This window comes from Cupressus sempervirens, chromosome 2, assembly GCF_028749045.1.
Source record: "Cupressus sempervirens isolate cs-2001-9-10 chromosome 2, ASM2874904v1, whole genome shotgun sequence".
Classification (NCBI taxonomy): Eukaryota; Viridiplantae; Streptophyta; class Pinopsida; order Cupressales; family Cupressaceae; genus Cupressus; species Cupressus sempervirens.
Genome location: NC_143119.1, coordinates 249,431,103 through 249,454,387, shown reverse-complemented (window position 1 = coordinate 249,454,387; position 23,285 = coordinate 249,431,103). Strand labels below are relative to the sequence as shown.

At 34.3% G+C, this 23,285-nt stretch overlaps 1 pseudogene; it reads left to right on the top strand.

Moving 5' to 3' along the window:
* LOC149571992 (pirin-like protein) overlaps positions 1 to 23,073 on the top strand; it is a 42,288-nt pseudogene extending 19,215 nt beyond the window's left edge.
* The last annotated feature ends 212 nt before the right edge of the window (positions 23,074 to 23,285 follow it).

Genomic DNA, 23,285 nt, shown 5'->3' with positions numbered 1-23,285 from the left:
ATCAATACACACCACTTTGTCATTATGCCTTTTCAAGGATCAGACCTATCTGCCCTAGGTCTCTCAAACTCCAACACACACCTTAACCTTTTACTCTTCATAAAATACCTCTAATTTCAATCTTATTTGTTGATGACATATGATCATAAGACTCTATGTCCTAACTTTACCTTCATATCCTCTAATTTCTTATCAACCCTCATTCCAATACACAATGACAACATCCCACCTAATCTTCTTATTGCCAATCTAATCAAGATACATTCCACATCCCATTAAACTATTCCTTGCACTGAGATGTGGTTCAATAGTGTAGCCGATAGTGAGCTTGAGGTATGGTAGATGTATGATGATTTTAAAACCTAGAGGTATTGATGATGACATCTCTATCAATATATATAATATTCTTTAGTGATTTTCAGGTGAAGATGCACATTTATGGTGTAAGATCAAATACATATTTTTCAATGGTGTAAATTAAGGTAATGGTAGGTTTTAGAGAGTTCAAGAGGTCACATTTCTTCTTTTGGATCAATGATTTCACTCAACTCTTTCTAGTATCAGTTGGCTCATTTCTATGTAACCCTCTTTATGATCATTACACTTGGACAAGGGGCTAGCATCTTAAGGAACATCTACTATCCCCCAATGCTCCTTCATCATTTTTCATATCGTTATACTACCCTATTCACTAGAAAATAAAATGGCCAGAGTAGATGCACAATCCAATGTGTAAACTTTGTATACTTCGACATAAATATTTTAGGACATGGCATATGCATGAGAAAATCTTTGCATCAATCTAATCCTTGGAATAAAAGATAACAATAAAAATAATTTTACTTGCAGTCTAGGATCTCTAAAAGATAGTGTTTAGAAAATAAATCAACTCACTCTAAGCTGATTATTTAATTGATTGATCATTCTAAAATCCAATTTACAAGTTATTTTGAGAAAAAATCTACAAAGAAAATATTGTGATTATATGCAAAGGAAACTTAATTGTGATGAAAATTAATGGCTGCATTGAAATGTTAGATGAGTTCTTCATCTCAGGTCATGAGTTATACATGTCTATAGATGTTTTTCATATAAATTAATTTCCCTTCTAGCTTGATGCTTCATCTGACTTGGAAAATAGTTCTCTAGCAGTGCAGGAGCACTAATAGATTAATTGATTTGATCACATTTTATAAAATCTAGTGTTATCATATTGAAACTCATGTTAATATTTATTAATGTATTTAATCACACTATCTTGCAAAATGAATAATTTTGAAAGATCTGATAATGTTGTAATTGGGGAAATTAAATAATCATAACCGATGAGAAATTAGAATGTATAACTACCCAGGAATATTATAAAATGGACAAGAGTTATTTGACTAGGATATGCCCATGGGATGGAATAGAAGAGAAATGGAAATGGTCCTTTGGCTATCGACAACCAAGACCAATCTATATTTTTCAAATGTTTAGAAGGTGAAATAAATGGAATTATTTTAGTTTGCTTTTAATTTCATGTGTTCACATTTCCATAAAATTATCCCAAAATTAGTTTATCTAGTTTGGAATTATTTTTTTATTACTTCACATTTTAATCTGACATGAATCTATTATAAATGTTAGAGTGTTGTATTAAATTGAGAAAATAGGAGAGTTGGTTATGTTATATTTCCTTTCTTATTGGTTATGTCTTGTGATGAGGAGACAAAAATGAAATATTCAAATCCAAATTGGATTTTCCAAACTAGCAAGCACCCAAATCACCAAGTGTTCTCAATGCACCCAAGTGCCCTCAAATGCTCACAACATAAACTCAACCTTACTCACTTGTTCCAAAAACTCTTAAGGTTTTGATTTACCCAAAAAGAACTTGTCTTAATAATTTTGGAAACCCCCAATAGTGGTTTTATACACAAACCCAAAATCTTGCCCTTGACCGAGCTTAATGCCCAACTAAGTCTTCAAAACCTTATTTTCCCCCTTTTCTCCAAATTTGATGAAATTTTTTGATGAATATTTTACCTTTTTAGACACTAATCTGGGTCCTCTAAAACATATCCAAAAATAAGGTGGTACTCTTTGGGACTATTTTTATGGAAATAGTAAAAATGGTGCTTATCAAGGCCAAATTAGGCCACTTTTACAAAGTAACTATGCTTAAAACTTTGAACCAAAACCTATAACTTAACTATGATGAAAATTAATGGCTACATTGAAATTTTAGATGAATTCTTCATCTTAGGTCATGAGTTATACATGTCTATAGATATTTTTCATATAAATAAATTTCCCTTCTAGCTTGATGCTTCATCTGACTTGGACAATGGTTCTCTAGTGGTGCAGTTGCACTAATAGATTTAGTTGACTTGATCACATTTTATAAAATCTAGCGTTATCATATCGAAAATAATGTTAATTTTTATTAATGTATTTAATTGTACTATCTAGCAAAATGAATAATTTTGAAAGATCTGACAATGTTGTAACTGGGGAAATTAAATAATCATAACCGATGAGAAACTAGAACATATAAGTACCCAGGAATATTGTAAAATGGGCTGGAGTTATTCAAATGGGATATGCCCATGGGATCAAATAAAAGAGAAATGGAATTGGTCCTTTGGCTATCGACAGCCAAGTCCACCTATATTTTTCAAATGTTTAGAAGGTGAAATAAATAGAATTATTTTAGTTTTCTTTTAATTTAATGTGTTCATATTTCCATAAAATTATCCCAAAATCGGTTTATCTAGTTTGGAATTATTTTTTATTATTTCACATTTTAATCTGACATGAATCAGTTATAAATGTCAAAGTGTTGTATTAAATTGAGAAAATAGGGGAATTGATTATGTTATATTTCCTTTCTTATTGGTTATGTCTTGTGATGAGGAGACAAAAATGAAAGATTCAAATCCAAATTGGATCCTCCAAACTAGCATGAGCACTCAAATCACCAAGTGTTCTCAATGTACCCAAGTACCCTCAAATGCTCATAAGGTAAACTCAACCTTATTCACTTGTTCCAAAAAATTTTAAGGTTTTGAGTTACCCAAAAAGAACCTGTTCAATAATTTTGGAAACCCCTAGCAGTAGTTTTATACACAAACCCAAAATCTTTCCCTTGACCAGGCTTAATCCGTAACTAAGTCTCCAAAACCTAATTTTCCCCCTTTTCTCCAAATTTGATGAAAATTTTACCATTTTAGACACTAATTTGGGCCCTCTAAAACATATCCAAAAATAAGGTAGTACTCTTTTGGACTATTTGTATGGAAACATACAAAATGGTGTTGATCAAGGCCAAATTAGGCCACTTTTACAAAGTACTAAAACTTTGAACCAAAGCCTATAACTTGGTATAGAATCTTATTTTGTTTCCAAACCAAGAATTTTGGCACAATTTTGGTTGGATACATTTCCTAAGTCACCCAAAAACCAAACCCTCACCAAATAAGGCCTAAAGGTAGGGCCCTCTTAAATATGGGTCAAAACTCACTTCCAAAACCAACTAGTGCTAATTTCACCTTCTCATGAACATGACCTCATACAATATGCAAAGATAGAAACATCTTATTAAAGTATATTCTCTATTTCTATACCCATGCCTCTATTTTCATGCACCTTTCTCATACACCTACTTCATCCACTTTGGTAATCAATACCTTGGCATCTATCTCTCTAATTTTATGTTAGTTTAACATGTTATAATACATGTTAGGGAATAATTCCTCAAGAATATATATATATATATATATATATATATATAAAGAGGAATGATCCCTATGCATTCATTAGGCTCTCAAAACTAATGCAAAATGATCACCTACAACTTTATTTTAGAACAACCAATATAAGTAGACCTGAAACCAGATTTTTTTTTTTAAAATTATAATATTGCTATGAAGATTTAATTGTGTAGTTTTTGAGTCAAACTCATTTACTCATTTCATGAGTAGTGATTCACATGAATTCATCTCTCATGAGAATAAATGGAACACTTAGCACTCGTTGCATCTAGGTGATGCTCACTAAGGTGAAGCACTGCGACTTCTCGGGAGGTCACCCATCCCAGTACTACTCCAGCTTGAGCCCACTTAACTATATAGTTTCCTCCCTGGTTAAAAAAATCTAATTGAAATACCATTTTCAAAACTTTACCAAGTGTTGTACCTTATGAACCATTTGTTAGAAGGCCTCTTAAGCTCATCAATTGATAAGTATGATATATTTTTTGACAGTGAGTCAAATTTTGGTACTGCTACCAGGATTTAACTATGTAGTTTTTAAGTCAAACTCATTGACTCATATTTTATGACTAGTGATTCACATGAATCCATCTCTCATGAGAATAAATGGAACACTTAGCACTCATTGGATCTCGGTAAGGTTTTGCAAATGGGGTTACAAGAAGAGTGAGTTTAACCATGAAGGAAACTTCATAGTTAAGAGCACTCAAGATGGAGTAAAACTGGGATAGGTGACCTTGTCGGAAGTCCTGGTGCTTCATCTCTATGAGCATCACCTTTATCCAATGAGTGCTATGTGTTCCATTTTTTCTCATGAGAGATGGATTCATGTGAATCAATACTCATGAAATATGAGTCAACGAGACTTCAAAAAATTTGTCCTAATTATCAACCTTTAAAAATGTATTCAAAATCACATTAGGAATTCAAGGAAACATGGAATGTATGCTTTTAGATTAGAACAAAAAGAATCAATGCAAACTAGACAAGTAATATTCATATTTTTATGTTTAAATTTGCAATACTATGCGTTCCCATTAGGTAAAAAAGATTATATTTCATCCTCCACTATTTTTCATGTCCAAAAACCTCAAAATATGTGTGGATTAGTGGGTTGTAGTAAATGACTTGTATATTTTCGTACAAAAAAAATCAAGTCCATTGATTCCAACATACTAGCTTTTAAATCTATTCTAGCTCTAAGTCCTCTTTAGTGAAGGCATTGTTTTTTACATAAAGGAAATATATTTTGATTAACTTTGTTAATCTAAGAATCATTCCTAAGCTAAATTTCTAGTGTTTTGTAGTCAATGCGTCAGTTGTTCATGTTGAGGACGAGTGCACTCGTACATTGATAACAATAAACTAGTTTTTTAATCTATTCTAGTCTAAATCCTCCTTAATGAAGCTATTATTTCTTACAAGAAAGGCATATACTAAAATAAACTATATTAATCTAACAATATTCCTTGAGATACTTTTTCAATATCTTTAAATGTCATGTGATTGCATTGTTAAGTTTTTGTTTGAAGGTTTTGTTTGGATGGTATTTTCTAGTGTTGTTCCTTGGATTTGGCTTTGTTTGATGTCCAAGGCTAGTGTACTACAATTATACATCGGTATCACATTTCTAGAGGTTATACATGACTAATCAAATAAATTCATTTCTACCACATACAATGGTATAAACAATCTGCGTTATGAATTGGCAATACAATTGCATGTACAATTTGTGTTATAGAATTAGAAATGCACAATCCATGTTATAGAATTGACAATACAATTGCATGCACAATCTATGAAATTAATATTTCTAGACAATATTATTACAATTTAACACTGTTAGTGTAAATAGTTATTATTTACACTTAAGTTTACTTAGGTTAATGTATTATTTTATTATTTATTAGGTTAGACACCTAGGAGTATGCATACTCATATGAGTTGTCATGTTGACAACACTAGAGTAAGAAACTCTAATTTAGCACATGGTGCCTACAACACTGGAGTTTGCCAAATTAGCTGAGTTGTCATGTAGACAACACAATTGTTTGCACTCTTAATTAAGCACATGGTGTCTACAACATAATTTTATCTGACACACCTTTGTAGGCTTATCCTCTCATCATCACACTAACTCCTGTGCTTAATGGGGGATAATCCACTCTTGGTGGACATGTGCTTAGTTTTGAGGCTTATCATATTGCTAACTCCTAGACATTCTAGAAGCATTCTGGAGGTCTTTATATTTAGGCACTCCTAGTGTACTTGTACATCAATTGAATATCATATTGTTATTCTGATCATGTTGTATTGGGCTATTTTGTGCTAGTTGTTGAGCTTGTTGGTCTTGGGTGATTTTTCCCTAAGGAAAATTCTTACATGGTATTAGAGATGAGGGAATTTCTCTTCACATAGCCATTGGAGATCATTCTTGCTTCACCTCTCGAAGGACACCTTGACTCAAATCTAGAGTATCATAGTCATTGGGAGTGTCTAGAGCTAAAGTAGATCTCACCATTGTGTCTGGAGCATTGATTCGGTGAAATTTGATTATAAATTTGCCTACCCTAGGCCATAGTCAAATTTGAGGCAATTTTTTTTTGCAAATCGGCATTTGAAGGCCTGATTTGCAAATTTAGTATGATCATTTTTTAGATCTATGGAATTTATTTTTAGATTTGAATTTATTTTCTCTGTTATATTCTCAAATATTTTGATTTGTATTTTTGGAAAAAAATTCGGCCTATCAGGCTTGTAGGGAAATTTTTTTATTGTAGTAATTGGGTGATCAAACCCTGGCCCCCACTGTGGAATATTCTATCACTTTCAACATAATAGACGGCCTTTCCAAATTCACAATGAGCTTAACCCTACGAGCACTGCACATCATGACACACACCAACAACCTTGTTTTCTTTTGACCTCAGTGGCTATTTTCTTTTATAACACTCACTGCAGAAGAGTACAATGGATGTGGGATTAAAATCCCATGAACACTAGCTTTGAAACTTTTGGCACAACCTATGTCTACCATATCTTGCTAGCAATCTTAAAAGTCAGCCACCATTTTTGCAGCTCCTTGTTGGCTGTCTTCAATCCTCCGACCACTTGGAGACTCGCTAGAATTCATTGACCGCCCGTACTGTCTCTCATCACTGATGACTTAAAAAACCCTCACCGGTTGAAATTTATCCACACCACCATTTGTTGTAGCCCTCTTATTGGCAACACATAAGAAAATCTTGGTGACTAGTCTCAGCGCCACATAACACCTGTGTGTCACGAAGACCCCACCAACTCATCTCCACGTGTACTTGTGATCAGCCACACTAGCAAACTCTTCGAACACCATGTTAGCTTTTTCATACAAATTTGTACAACTGACATCATGATTTTGTACTATTGACGTTAGCATCTATACCTGCCACATCATCCAAGGAGCAAATATTTTGCTAACATCACCTTTTTACTACATTAAAATTGACGATTGTTTGACTGTCATTTGGAGGCCAAATTACACTACTGTGATGTCCATTTGGATGTCAAATTTAACCTCACAGTTTGCTGATCAAACCCCTCTCTAGATTAAGTTTTGATTTGATAGTCTGATTTTGGGAGGCCATATCTCAGTCATCTGAGCTCCAAATCAGGTGCAGTTTTTTTGATTTTGTGTAGAATTTCCTGAAATTTTTGGTGGTGGTGCTATTTTCTAGTTTTGGTGCATGGATTTGTTAGAATTTGCATTTTTTGGCAACTGTACCTATCCAATCCTATATTTTGCAACTTCAAATGCTTCGTATGTGCTCATTTGGACACATTTTTAGGTTCTATTTTTTTTGAAAGTGCTTAATTTTTCATCTACTTTCTAGATCTACAATTAGATTATAGGCTTGTGTGGACAGAAATACCACTTTTAGAAATAGGTCCTAATTTACATTGTATTGCTTCAAAATTGTTGTATTTATGAGCTATATTATAAAGTCCCATATTTGAACTCCAAGTGGAGGTTGTAAATAGAGAAATTAGAAGCCCACTTTTGTCCATTTTGACAAGTGGCCTATTATAAACGCATTAAGTACAAAGTGCCAAAATCTTTCGTTTGGGGGGGTTCTTTAATTGAGTGAAAAGGGGGGTGTGTATTGTGTTCTTGTGTCTCCTTGATATTGTGCTCTTGCATTATGGGTTTCTTTTCAAAGTTGACTCCACATAATTATGCTACTTGGAAAGAAAACATAAAGGAAGAATTGGTTAAAAAAGGTTTATTGTGTTATGTACCAGTGCAGCAAAGAAACCCAGTGATGATGCTGATGAGTCTCATAAAGAAGACTGGGAATCCAAACAAGAAATGGCCCTAGGAACCTTGTTAAAGAATATCTTTGATCTTGTCAAATATCACATCAAAAACCTCACCAATCCAATAGAATTTTGGGGTAAACTTGAAGCATTGTATGGGACAATAGATGAAGATATGGCCTACACCATTGAGAACAATCTTCTCAAATTGGATCCTAGGAACTTCAACACCATCAAAGATTATCTTACCCAAGTAGAAATTATAGGGAACACCTTAAGGATTGTGGTGAACCCATCAAGGATGGAAAGTTGATCAAACATGTGATGACTCATCTTCCTCCTAAATATGCAACTTTTTTTTTTCCAATTATAATATTCACAAATTAACCATGGGTAGTGCCTTCACTAAGCCTTCATTTGAATCATTTTTAGGAATGCTGGTCTTACAAACATGAAAAGCTAGTGAGTATGGGAATTCTCCAGTCTTCCAAGACCAAAGCCTTGGTAGCTAATGAAGGGAATTCAAGTGGTAAAAATACCAACAAGAAGTAGAAGTAATGGAAGGCTAAGCCACAAGATGACACACAACAATTCTCCTCTAAACAACAATCTTCCTCACATCAATCTTCCTCCATACAACAATCTTCTTCACAACAAGGCAATACTTTTTCCAAAAGCAATAAGAAAGGGAACAACTCCAATAAAAGGGAGAATAAAACTTGTGCCTATTGTAAGTAGAATGGTCATGATGAATATGAGTGTAAGGATAAGCAGATTGATGAGTTGCTAAATATAATGAGGAAACACAAAATTGATGTACCAAATGCCTATAAGGATAAGGGATCTTCAACCACTTCAAAAGGTAAGGGACAAGCTTTGGTAGCAAGTACAAATAATTTCGAGGAATGCATTCTTGATTCAGGCACTACACATCATATGGGTACTTCAAGGGAGCATTTTTCCTCTTTGAAACCATCACTGGTACCTTACATCTATGTGGGAGATGAAACTCAAGTGTAAGTTGAAGGGAAAGGGAATGTTGAGTTAGACTATGGCATCTTCAAGGATGTTCTTCATGTTCCCAACCTTAGCACCAACCTTCTTTCAATCTATCAAATAACTCACTATGGACATGGCAACGAAGTGGAGTTCCTTCCTGATTCAGTTGTGGTGAAAAATCTTAAGGACAATTCTATGGTGGCAATTGGACAAGCTAATCATGAGACAAGACTTTATTCTTTTTCTCATTTTGTGCCTAATTCCACTTCCCTTACCTTGTTGACTTATTCAAATTCACAAAGTAAAATATGACATGAGAGGTTTGGACATCTCAATTACTACTATCTTCAACAACTTAACAACAAGGATATGGTCATTGGTCTACCTCAAGTCAAGTATTCAGAGAGTGTATGTCCAAGTTATGAAGTAGGCAAGCATCCAAAAGAGAAATGTGATAAGGGGAAGTCTTGGAGAGCTACTATTGTTCTTGAACTAGTTCATAGTGGTGTAGCTGGCCCATTTCCAGTACCTTCATTTGGTAAGGCTCGCTATGTTCTCATCTTCTTTGATGATTTTTCATGCTACACTTGGGTCTTCTTTCTTGCTCATAAGAGTGAAGTGTTTGATAAGTTTATCACCTTCAAAGCTCAAGCTGAGAAGCAATTAGGGAAAGCCATCAAAATTCTACAAAAAAATAATGGTAGGGAATATGTGAACTCCAGGCTTATAGATCTTTGCACTCATGAGGGTATTGATCTTCAACATTTAGTTGCATACACGCCACAACAAAATGGTGTTGCTGAATGAAAGAATAGAACCCTTAAGGAGATGACCATTTGTATGCTTCAACATAAGTCTCTAGATCAAGTGTTTTGGGCAGAAGCCATGTGTTGTGCTAGTTACATCTAAAACATAAGTCCCCCTAAGGCCTTAGATGGAATTACACCTTTTGAGGCTTGGTGTGGTAGAAAACCAAGTGTAAAGCATTTTAAAGTTTTTGGTTGTCCAGCATGGGCAAGGATACCTCCACAAAAATGAAGGGCATTGGAACCTTAAAGAAAACCTTGTATATTTGTTGGATATCATAAACATCTTAAGGCATACAAACTCATGGATCTAGAGACACATAAAATATTCTTTGAGAGGAGTGTTCGCTTTTAAGAGACTTGTCCAAGTTTGGCTCCTTCAACTCCTCCTTCTTCTTACTTTATGGAAAGTGATGATAGTAACTCAGAAGATGAGATTCCTTCAACATTGACTCACAAGACACCACCTTCATAGGGACCACAAATAGTTGAGGATATTCCTTCTTCTTCTTCCACTAGACCTTGTTGGGCACAAAAAAAACTTGATTCGGTAGGTTCATTAGTGGGGAATCCTCCAACTACTCAAAGGACAAGGTCACAACACAAATCATTTTCACATTCTTATATTACCATTGCTTCTAATCCACCGTCATTTAAGGAAACATTAGGGATTCCTAAATGGGACAAGGCCATGGAGGAGGAATATAACTCTTTGATGAAAAACAAAACTCGAGACTTAGTTCCCCTTCATAAGGGAAGAAAGTTGGTTCAGTGTAAGTGGATCTATCAAACTAAATTTGTAGTAGATGGAAGTGTGAATAAGCATAAGACTAGACTAGTTGCAAAAGATTTCTCATAGGTTCCTGGTATTGACTATACTGAGACCTTTGCACCAGTCACTAAGATGAATTCCATTTGTTTAACATTACCTATTGTTGTAGCTCATGGTTGGGTTGTACATCAGATGAATGTGGAGAGTGCATTTTTGAATGGTGATCTTCATGAGGAAATTTATATGGAGTAGCCATTGGGGTTCATACAGGATTCTACTATGGTTCACAGATTCAAGAAGTCTATCTATGGTCTTAAGTAGGCTCCTTAGGCTTGGTATGCTAAGATGTATTCCTTCCTACTCTCAGCAAGATTCACCACATGTCATTTAGACTCTAATGTCTACATTCTTCAAAGGGATGACTCACACTTGATACTCATGCTTTATGTAGATGACTTAATCATTACAAGAAGTACTTCATCCATCATTTCCAGTGTCAAGACTTCTCTATAGGAAAAATTTCCTATGCCAGACTTGGGTTTACTACATTATTTCCTTGGTATTGAGATCACACAATCTTTAGTAGGGATCACACTTTCTCAACCCATGTATGCTTTTGATTTTCTTTCTCAATTTCACATGAGTGATTGCAAGCCTGCTCCTACTCCCTTTCTTTCAGGTGTCAAGTTAGAGGTCAAGTGTTCCACTTCACTTTTTGATGTTATATTGTACAGATAGTTGGTTGGAAGTCTCATCTACTTGACACATACACGCCTAGACATAGCTTTTGTAGTTGGCATAGTTTCTCGCTTCATGCAAGAGCCACATGAGCTTCATTGGAAGCCTACCAAACACATCTTGCACTACATACAGAGTACATAGACATGGGATACATTATGTAGCAGGTACTAGACTTTAGTTGGTTGGATATACAAACTCAGACTATGCAGGGGATCTTGATTCTTGCAATTCTACTTCAGGTTACATGTTTCACCTTGGTTCTGGCTGCATTTGTTGGTAGAGTAAGAAGCAAAATAGTATTGCTAACTCTTCAACTGAGGCTGAGTATTGAGGAGCTATCACTACAACGATAGAAGCTATATGGTTACAACATACCCTAGAGGAGTTTGGATTTCACATACCTAAACCCATATTCATATGGTGTGATAATTAGAGTGCCATTGAGATCTCAAAACATCCAGTTTAACATCAGCAGACCAAACACATTGAACTTCATATGCACTATATCAAAGAGCTGATACATGAGAAAGTTATTGCATTACAGTATTATCCTATAGCAGAGCATGTTGCATATATCTTCACCAAACCCTTCATTGAGGTCAAGTATAGCCATTTGCAAGATCTCTTAGGGGTGCAAGATGTTTTAGAAAGGGGAGTCCCTTGACTTCTCTCTTCTTTCTTTTGGGAGGGCACTTTTCCTCATCTGAGGTCTTCTTCTTTCTCATCTTCATTATTGTACTTATCTCTCTTTTTGGAGGAGATTTTTTCCCATGAGGTTTTCCCTCTTTCTCCACTTTATAGAGATTGCATTGCATCACATTGTATATAGATAATTGCTTTTGTAAATGGGTACCTAACACGGCCTCGTAGTCAGGACCCATCATGAATTTTGTAAGCTTAAGTGCATTCCCCTAAGTTGCACTTAAAGGGGGGTGTTAATGTAAATAATTATTATTTACACTTTAGTTAAGTTTAATTAGGTTAATGCATTGTTTTATTAGTTATTAGGTTAGACACCTAGGAGTATGCATACTGATATGAGTTGTCATGTTGATAACACTGGAGTAAGCAACTCTAATTTAGCACATGGTGTCTACAACACTAGAGTTTGCATAATTAACTGAGTTTTCATGTAGACAACATAGTTGTTTGCACTCTTAATTAAGCACATGGTGTCTACAATGTAATTTTATGTGACACACCTTTGTAGGTTTATCCTCTCATCATCACACTAACTCTTGCACTTAATAGAGGCTAACCCACTCTTGGTGGACATGTGCTTAGTTGTAAGGCTTATCATATTGCTAACTCCTAGACATTCTAGAAGCATTCTAGAGGTCTTTATATTCAAGCACTCCTAGTGCGCTTGCACACCAATTGAATATCATATTGTTATTCTGATCATACTCTATTGGTCTATTTTCTGTTAGTTGTTGAGTTTCTGGTCTTAGGTGATTTTTTTCTAAGGAAAATTATTACAAGTGCCACAACATCATGGATTATTCTTCCCTATATAAAAATCAAATACTAATAATATCAACTCTTGGAAATACTAATAAACAAAGGTATATTTATTTGTATGTTTGGATCTTTTCACCTTTTTCATGGGCCTATTCATTTTCTCTCCTCGTATTGATGATTTGATAATATGTGTTGGACAAGTTTCAAGACCATGACATACATGCTGGAGATATCATATTTTCTCCCTTTCTTTTTCCTCTCTTCAGAGCATCATAACTAGAGGGATTTAGTATGTACTCTGAGTGGAAATAGTTAAAGAGGGATTTGAGACTAATTATTGATTAATTCTTTTTTATTTTGATAATTGATTCAAAATAAATTTGATGCAATCAAATCTAGAAACTAAATTATAGTCAATGCCATTGATAATGAATATTTAACATTGTTAATAGTCCAAACCTTCTGCTTGTTGGAAGTTTAATTGGGAAACCAAGACACTGCAGGGGGGGGGGGGGGGGGGGGGTGCATGAATCAAGATCTATAAAACTTTTATCCTTAAAAAAAAATTCACTACATTCACCATATTGACCATCTCATATCTAGTTTGTGCATGACATAACTTGTAAAATTAAATGATGTAATAAGTAGATCTAACTATCAATCACATCGATGAAATGTAAACACATAAAACAAAAAATTTGGTTACCTAGAAACCCTCCACGGTGAAGGTAAAATTAGGGTGGGGATGACACCCACAAAACTTTACTACTACAGTAACAAAGTTAACCTATTAGGGTTGCAATACTGATCACTTTTGATGATCTACCTTGTGAGGAGTTTTCCTTACTAAAAATGTTTAATACTATTAGGTCTTACCTTGTTAAAATGATTTTACATTTACAATGAAGCAATGACTCTGTTAGGAGATTTACAAAGGTTTATTAAAACCACTTTCTTAAGAGATTTTCCCTAATTCAATATGTTAAAAATGACTCAGTACCTAATCCTTTGGTTTGCACTTATAATTGTTGATTACACATCTCCTCCTTCCAATCTCTAATTTGATTTCCAATCTGATATAGATTTGCTCACTCCTTTAGTGATTCATTAGGTCACTAAACTCTGTTCTTCACAACTTTCGCATGCAACATCCAAATCTTAACTCCTTCACACAATACTTCACTTCCTTTACACAGTTCACAATATATTCTACAATAGCTCACTCTACTTATGAAAAATGAGGTTTGGATCTGCCTATTTAAAGACTTCTGTAGAGTCTTCTAGACAATTCTCTTTTGCCTCTTCATCTAGTTGGTTGTTCTTTCCTCATAGGGATTGGTGATCCATGTCAAAATGTGTAACAACCTCTATAACAAACTCTATGATCATTACATGTCATGTTCATGTCGGCTTGAAATGGTTTACCTCAAATTTTATATCATTCCAGACTTTTATGTTCACTCTGTGTTGCTCGACACTCACTATTTTTGATGCTCAGTCGTAATTGTTATCCATGTTGTTGCTTGAGCTTAATTGTGCTTGGCTCCTTTTGTATAACTCAATATCTATGTTCTCTTTTTCTTCGACATTCACTAGGCTATACTAAAAATATTCAATGATCAAAGACTTTCTTGACTCCTATATAGAGCTTGACAAATACATGATTATTTACAAGTCTTTACATGACTCGACCTATATAGAGTAGCTCAGTCGTAGTGATGAACGACTAACTCTACCTTATTTATGACTAAATGTTTGACACTAATAGACAACAAGACTTAGAGATACCAACAATCTCCCCCTTTGAAATTAGTGGCAAAAAAACTTTGTCATAATTACATCTTTACAATAAAAGATTAAGAGTACTCCCCCCTAAGCCTATGACTTAGTTCTTATAGAAATTTAAAGCTTTTACTTTACAATACACAATACACAATATTCTACATGACTCAAATCAGTCTAATTTTAGCTTTGTCATACCTTGTCTACCTTTGGAATCTGAATCTTCATTCCCTCTTGTATATATTAATCATGAATCATTCCCCCTTGATTATTTCATTTCATTTCCCCCTTTATTTCACTTCATTTCCTCCTTTATTCTTTCATCATTCCCTCTTGTTTTTGACACTTATGTCTATTGCTTTTGTTGTTGGGGTTGTGAGGGTAGAATCAAACCATATTTATCAATGAATGGTTTATGTATTCGATTGATCATCGCAAGTGCATGATCCCATGTGGTTCTTTCTTATTCTAAAACATGAATCTTCAACTCCAAATTTATTGCCAAGTCAATTAAGCTATCAACAATCGAAAGATTATGATCTCTTTGCACTTGAACCTTTGTTGAAATTAGCTCTCATTGCATAACCTCCAAATGAGGTATCAACATTGACTATATAGAGATAAGTTTGGCCCTCATTATACTATTTTTTGTTTGCAGCTTAGCTAACCTCCCTTGTGCAAACAATAATCTATTATAATGAATTGAGCTTGATTCAACTAACTAAGAGATAGACCCTCCTGATTGCTTCATGTCAGCTTGAATCCTCTGTATGTTTGCTTGAAATTAATCTATAAACCTTGGTATGCCACAAAGTATGTTGTACAAATCTTTAACTTTCTTTACAAGTTCTTCTATGTTCTGTACAAGTGTCTGCAACTCAACTTTTCTAATTGTAATTACTGTAGAAACTTTCTCCAATACTCTCTTCTCAAATTTCTTCTCAGACCATGCCATTCATTTTTCATTTGCCTAAATATCTTTAGTTTTGATCTTTTCTACAATTTGTACCAAACAAAGAGATAATGGGGGCCTACTCATCAATGTTATGAATATCAAACACATCAACAAATATGTCTTTAATATTGTGCAACACTTTTTTCTGCTGTTGTTCTCTTCTCATCTCTTCTTGCTTCTTCTTCCTTGCTAAAATATCTTGTAAGATGAAAGTTTTTTGAAAAGTGAGATTGGATAGATCCCATTTTGGCATATCAATTACTTCATCTAGACTAACAGTATTATCTGGAAAACTTTCCTTTATCTTCTGTCCTTTATTTTTCTTTGGAGTGTTTATGCTCGGCACTGCTAGAGTAAGAGTAGGTGATGGGATGTCACCTCTCGATCTTGCTTTAACTTCAGTGCTTGAAACATCAATGGTAGCACTTGACACTACATCCTCTATTTCCTCTTCTTCTTTTCTAGTTTCCTCATCTCCCACATCCTAAGATCCAAAGACATGTGGTCCTTCTTGGCCTATAATAACTTCTACATTTGTTTCCTTAACTGATCCCTCTTGCTCTTGCTTCTCCATTTCTTGTTCCTCGACTTCTAAGGTCTTCTTTTGTTCACCAATAGGAGTGTCAGGTGTTGTGGTATGAATAGGGGATCTATTGCATTGTGATCTTGGTACACCTAAACTTTCTTCATCACTTTGATCATCTTCAATGGTCACTACTGTCACTTCTTTCTCCTGTTCAACTCTTTTAGTGGTTAATCCAAAAATACTCTTCCATAAAAATTCATTTTTTTGTACAACAGTCTCGATCTTATTCTATAGAATCATAAATGTTTTAAATTTAGGAATGAATCAGTTCGTATGCTTCTCCAAAAATGATGTCTTCTGCTTATCTATTAATTCAAGCATAATCTTGGCCAATGTGCCTTGTCTTATTTGTTTCTCTACTTCTATTGCATGTTGCCATTTTCTATCTAGTCTATTGTACAAGTCATTTGGAATCTTCTTTTCTAATTTATTAGGAGTAAGTTTATTGTTAGCCATCATATCTATCATGGCCTCTTCTACCTTAGATTTTTCCTCATTGCTCAATGTATCATACTTCAAATATCTAACACTTAATAGACCTATAGAGCTTCTGATGTTGGCACATACGTCATCAATATTTCTTGGCTTTTGTAGGTACAATGATTTGGTGATGTCCAAGTTCATCAGAATCGGTCTTCTTTGCATCTTCCTCTTCAATATCTTTCTTCTTTACTAGCCTTCTTCTCTTTGCCTGGTTCATAGTGGCTGGCAATTTCTTCTTCTCTGCACTTGCGCCCCTTGGTTTTGTGATTTTAACCACTCCTTTCTTTACTAGTGGCTCAACACTTACTATTGTTTCTTCCCTAGTCCTTAGTCTTTGTAGTGCAGGAGGAGAGAGTGGCTTAGGTGTTGTCTTCTTTTCAACCTTCTTCACCTTAGGTTTTGTGGTTTTCATAGTTTTAGCTTTCTTTTCTGGTGGGGTGGCCAGTGCTAGGGCTCTTTCTTCCTCTTCCTCATCACTACTATCATTTTCTTCATCATCTCCAAGACCTTGAGTCAACATCAAAGTTTCTTTTCCTTTTATCTATTTTCTTAGCTTTCCTTCTAGATCTTCAATCATTTTCTTCCTTTTCTTATCTTTAGAAGCAATTTTGATATCGATAGTTATTCTTGCCTTTGCTTCTTCATATTTTCCAAAGGGCTTAGCCTATGCATCAATTTATTCCTTTAGTAGTGTAGCAATGGTTGCACTCACAACATTGCTATCAATTTCATAGCCAAAGGACTTAAGCTAGGCTTTCCTTGGCTTAACCACATGTACATATTTATTGTCTGTATCGACTATAAAACATACATCATTATAATACTTCATCACTAATGATGTTGGGATCCTCATTCTCTTTTTCATATTCAGTTTGAACTCTTTAAAATATGCACCTATAATATCTTCAAAATTTTCTCCCATTTGTATTATAAACTCACCAATCTACCTTGTAATAGGTTTGTCTTGTTCCCATAAAATATTTCCAATAGTAGAAAAATAATTATGAGTGTAAAAGAAAATACACATAACCAATGATCCAAACTTACACATTGAATTCTTTGCCTTCTTGATTGATGTCAAGTTCTCTGCTAATTACAACTGTTGCAACTCAGCAAGATCATATTCATGATCATTCAACACAATCTTCCACGCCTGATCAATTGCCATACAAAGCACACTATTTAGTTGGCCTGATTGATAAAACTTATGAGAGATGACTCTCACTACAAATTTTATTAATGGATTACTAATGGTTAAAATAGATAGCCTGTGTCCATTCCACTCGGCTTTGGCATTTGTCTCAATTGCTTCCTTGGTTTGGCACCGCATAGTCTTCCTTTTGTCAAATGTAGGGTAACCAGTAACAACCTGAATTACCTTCATTGTAATCTTTACCGGTCCATTCTCTAAACATAATTCCATGTCATGAATTCTACTCAGAACCTCCTTAATTCATTCCATCTTGAAATTCCTTGGAAAATATATAGAATGAGTTAACCCTTTCCTCTCAAAATTTTTGAACTCATCCTTCAGTATACCTTCATCACATAATTTATCATTCATCACAAAAATTTTGTAATCACCAACTTCACTAATTTTGAACATGCAACAACTCCTCACATCGTGAATCATAATGACTTTAGGTGGTATCGATGATAATGCACCCATTGAATCTCCTTTCATGGCAATCTAGGGTATAGCACAAAACTTAGGTGGAGGACAAGCGTCACTCATCAATGATTGAAAATTGCTTACATGTACTCCTTGATTCTTTGTTGCAGATGATGAAGATGCAATTTTCTCTTGTTAGGGTTCTAAAACATTTTTCTTTCTAAACTGTTTGACACAACTGAAATCAATACTGGATCACTCTTTCACTTCTAGTTTGCTTTTAACTGCCTTTGAAATTGCTTCACTAATTTCTCAAATTGCTCTGTGCTCTTGAAATCTGAATGCAAGGTGTATAAAATACCTTCAAATTCTTAATATATACCTCCATTCATTCAAGTTAAGGTCTCCATTAATGTTGTATCCTATGTTAGGTGGAATCCAACTGTCTTGGTTGATATAAACACTTTTGAACTCAGTCTCCACTATATAGCTCGATCAATTCTATCTAACTTGACCTATACATTAGTTTCACATTTGGGATACTTGATCCATATTGCAATGCTCGATCAAGATAGATAATTTTACTGATGTTCTACACCCATTGTGTAAATAATTCTTTTGCACTATTCTTTCCATAAATATGTTCTATTACATCTTTTCTCATGTAGATATGAACTTTTGCACATTTTATGTTACTAACTAATTTAAGATACAGTCCCTTACATACCTTTCTTGATTAGTTTAAGGTAGTGTGATCACCTTCTCCATTGGATTGGGTGAACTTGATTCCATTTGTTCTACTTGCTCCAGTTTCCACCTTTTTCTTCCAAGTTCGATTCATCTTCTTCTTTGTTTATTCAACATCCACTTTGCCTTTACGCTTTATGTGTTCATTATTAGGTGTTTGTGCTTGGGTCCTGTAGTTCTTATTCACATGTCCAATATTGTGACAATTAGAACAAAATTTCTTTAGTACATTTATTTTTCCTTCTATTTATCCAATTAGGTTTTGCCTATGATCTGCATTCATATGCTGTATGTCCAAACTTTTGACAATTGTAACAATAACCCTCAAATCTAGGTACAGTAGGTGTATTGTTCATTCTTTATCTAAAATTGTGTATTTGATGACCTTTCTTCTTGTAGTAAAAACAATAACCAACAAATTTAGGTTTAGGGTTTTACATACCATTCTTTCTTCTAAAAATGTTTGCAATATGTCCAAGTTTACCACAATGATAACATGTAGGTTTTCCTTTTGACATTATATTCCTTAGCTCTCCACTCTTGGATGATTCACCTTCTTTAGTAGAAGAATGTTTCTTTGTATGTCCTAGTCTAAAAGTGCTGCTAGATGACTTGGTGATTTCCTTAGTTCTTCAAAGTATCTTAATGCTTCATTAGGCTTGTTCATCCCTTTCACAAGTTCTTTCTCAAATCTTAACTCATTCCTTAGTCTCAAATTCTCTATCTCCATGTCTTTCCTATTTAATTCTTGATTTGCAAGCGTTAGTTGATTCATCATGTCTAACTGAGTGTTTGTAAGCTTCTTCATATCAGATGACCATTCTTCAAGTTTGAAAACCATTTGTATTTTTGATTCCACAGCTAAAACTTTATCTTCTTCTGTTTGGTCACTTCACATAGTCTTACTAACTAGATTTCATGCTCTCTTCAATCTTCTGACTTCTTCATTCAAGATACTATTCTTCTCTAGTAGATCTATAATAGTTGCATCACTTTCATTAGAATTTCCTATTTCAAACAATCCTTGAGTATCAACTTCTTCATAAAGTATATCATTTTGTTTAATGGCCATATCTTTTCTCTTTCTAAGGGATTCTCTTAGTTCCTCTCTTGTTACTTCAAGTTGTTGCAATATGAGTTGGATGTCAATCATTTGATTGTCAATAAACTTTCCCAATATGTAAGCTTCCATCTCCAAGATATAATCTTAAAAGTTGTTAGACTTCCTTCAAGAGAATCAAAGCTTTGATGCCAATTGTTGGAATTTTAGTTGGGAAACTATGATGTTGAGGGGCGGGGTGAATCAAGATCTATAAACATTTTATTCTTCAAAAATACTTTACTACATTCACCATATTGACCATCTCATATCTAGTTTGTGCATAACATAACTTGTAAAATCAAATGATGTAATAAGTAGATCTAACTATCAACCACATCCATGAAATGTAAACACATAATGCAAAAGATATGGTTACCTAGAAACCCTCCAAGGTGAAGGTAAATTTGGGGTGAGGACGACACTCACAAATATTCACTACTACATCAACAAAGTTAACCTATTAGGGTTATAGTTTTGATCACTTTTGATGATCTACCCTGTGAGGGGTTTTCCCTGCTAAAAGCATTTAAGACTGTTAGGTCTTACCTTGTTAAAGGGTTTTACACTTACAATGAAGTAAGGACTTTGTTAGGAGATTTACAAAGGTCAATTAAAACCATTCCCTTAAGAGATTTTACCTAATTCAATCTATTAAAAATAACTTAGTACTTGATCCTTTAGTCTACACTTATAATTATTAATTATGAATCTTCTCCTTCCAATCTTTGAACTGATCTCCCATCTAATATAGCTTTTCTTAGTCCTTCACTACTTTATTAGGTGGCTTAGAGGGGGTGGGTGGATGGGTGAATCAAGATCTATAAACATTTTATTCTTCAAAACAACTTTACTACATTCACCATATTAACCATCTCATATCTAGTTTGTGCATAACATAACTTGTAAAATCAAATGATGCAATAAGTAGATAACTATCGACCACATCCATGAAATGTAAACACATAACACAAAAGATTTGGTTACCTAGAAACTCTCCAAGGTGATGGTAAAACTGGGGTGAGGATGACACCCACAAATATTCACTACTATAGTAACAAAATTAACCTATTAGGGTTACAATTTTGATCACTTTTGATGATCTACCCTGTGAGGGGTTTGCCTTGCTAAAAGCATTTAAGACTGTTAGGTCTTACCTTGTTAAAGGGTTTTACACATACAATGAAGTAAGGACACTGTTAGGAGATTTACAAAGGTCAGTTAAAATCACTCTCTTAAGAGATTTTCCTTGATTCAATCTATTAAAAATGACTTAGTAGCTGATCCTTTAGTCTACACTTATAATTGTTGATTACGGATCTCCTCCTTCCAATGTCTAAACTGATCTCCCATCTAATATAGCTTTTCTTAGTCTTTCACTACTTTATTAGGTTGTTAAACTCTGTTCTTCACAACTTTTGCATGCAACATCCAAATCTTAACTCATTCACAAAATAATTTGCTTCCTTCATATACTTTACAATCTCTTCTACAATAGCTTACTATAGTTATGAAAAATAAGGCTTGGATCTGCCTATTTAAAGACTTCTATAGAGTCTTCTAGATGCTTCTCTTTTGCCTCTTCATCTGATTAGTTACTTTTTCCTCATAGGGATCGGTGATCCATGTCAAAATGCATAACAACCTCTGTAATAAACTCTATGAATATCATGTTCATGTTGCCTTGAAATAGTTTACCTGAAATTTTGTATCATTCTAGACTTTTATGTTCTCTCTAGATGTTACTCGACACTCATTGTTTTTGATGCTCGGTCATAACTTTTATCTCTGTTGTTGCTTGACCTTAACTATACTTAGCTCCTTCTGTATAACTTGACATTTATGTGCTCTATCTACTCGACATTCACTAGGCTCTTCTTATACTAAAAAAACTCGGTGATCAAAACTTTCTCAACTCCTATAGAGCTTAGCACTACATGATTATTTACAAGTCTTTACATGACTCGACCTATATAGAGTAGCTTGGTCACAATGATGACCAACTATTTCTACCTTATATATGATTAATTGTTTGAACCTAATATCTATAACAAGAATTAGAGGTACAAATACTGCTTAGATCTATTGTGGGTGTGTAAAATCTTTCTCAGAGAATATGATCTTTTATTTTTGAAAAGAAGGGAGCCTTCACCCATGAAGCTTTTTTAGGATATAAGGACACCATCATGACTAGAGATCTATAGGTTTCAAATCTCTTAGTACCTAGTACTATTTTTAATTAACTCTTTTTTGTGATGGTCATACACTGAGGGTTTTTATTGCAATGTATTGTATAGTGGATGATGATAGGTTGGGGTATAGTCCACTCTAAAATGCCAGCTAGACTAGGATCACAACATGGTTTGTAGTTGTAGATTAATCTTGCTGCTAAAGACAAGATGTGAGTGCATTCTCAACTTAAAATTCATAAAGTATCAAGTAATAACTTTTCCTTAAAAAAGAATATTTTTATAATTGTATTGCTTTTGTGGTGGTTAGGATTGAGCCTAAATGTCAAGAAACTCAATGGAAAGACATACCCAAAGTTGGGAAATATGGAGTGAAGGTGTCTACCAAACCAAGAGAAGCTTTGGGCATGGACTCTCCTATTTATATCAGAACTCCCATGATGTATTGGGAGTTGAATCTTCTAGGGATTTTGAAATAGAGACAAATATTGTAGTCATTAGGATACTCTAGAGATTTGGGATGCATTTGTGTATGTGTTGGAAGGTGATGCCACATTTGGTGCTTCAAATTCATCTACAATGGGTCATCATACACTTTTATTCAACAGTGGAGATGGGTTGAGTGTATGGAATAACAATGCTAATAACAAGCCTTGTAGGGTTGCAATCATTGGAATGTCACCATTTAATAAGACAGTGGTCCAACAGCTTTGATATTCATTTATCCCAACATTAATTCATCTCCATGAGTGGGTGTTTCCTAGTCTCCTCTAGATAGGAAATGAAGTAGAAAGAGAATAAGAAAGTCATCTACCATTTATGCTCTTTGTGGGGAATGACAACAAATCATTTCAAAATAACTAGACAAGGTTGTCTCTGAGACCATTAAAATATTTAGTTCAATTGTTCATTCTATAGTGACAATTGATAAAGTATGAAGATGAGCAAAAATAAAAGAAATAATAGGAAAACCATCTAAGGAGCTAGACAAGTAAACTGCTT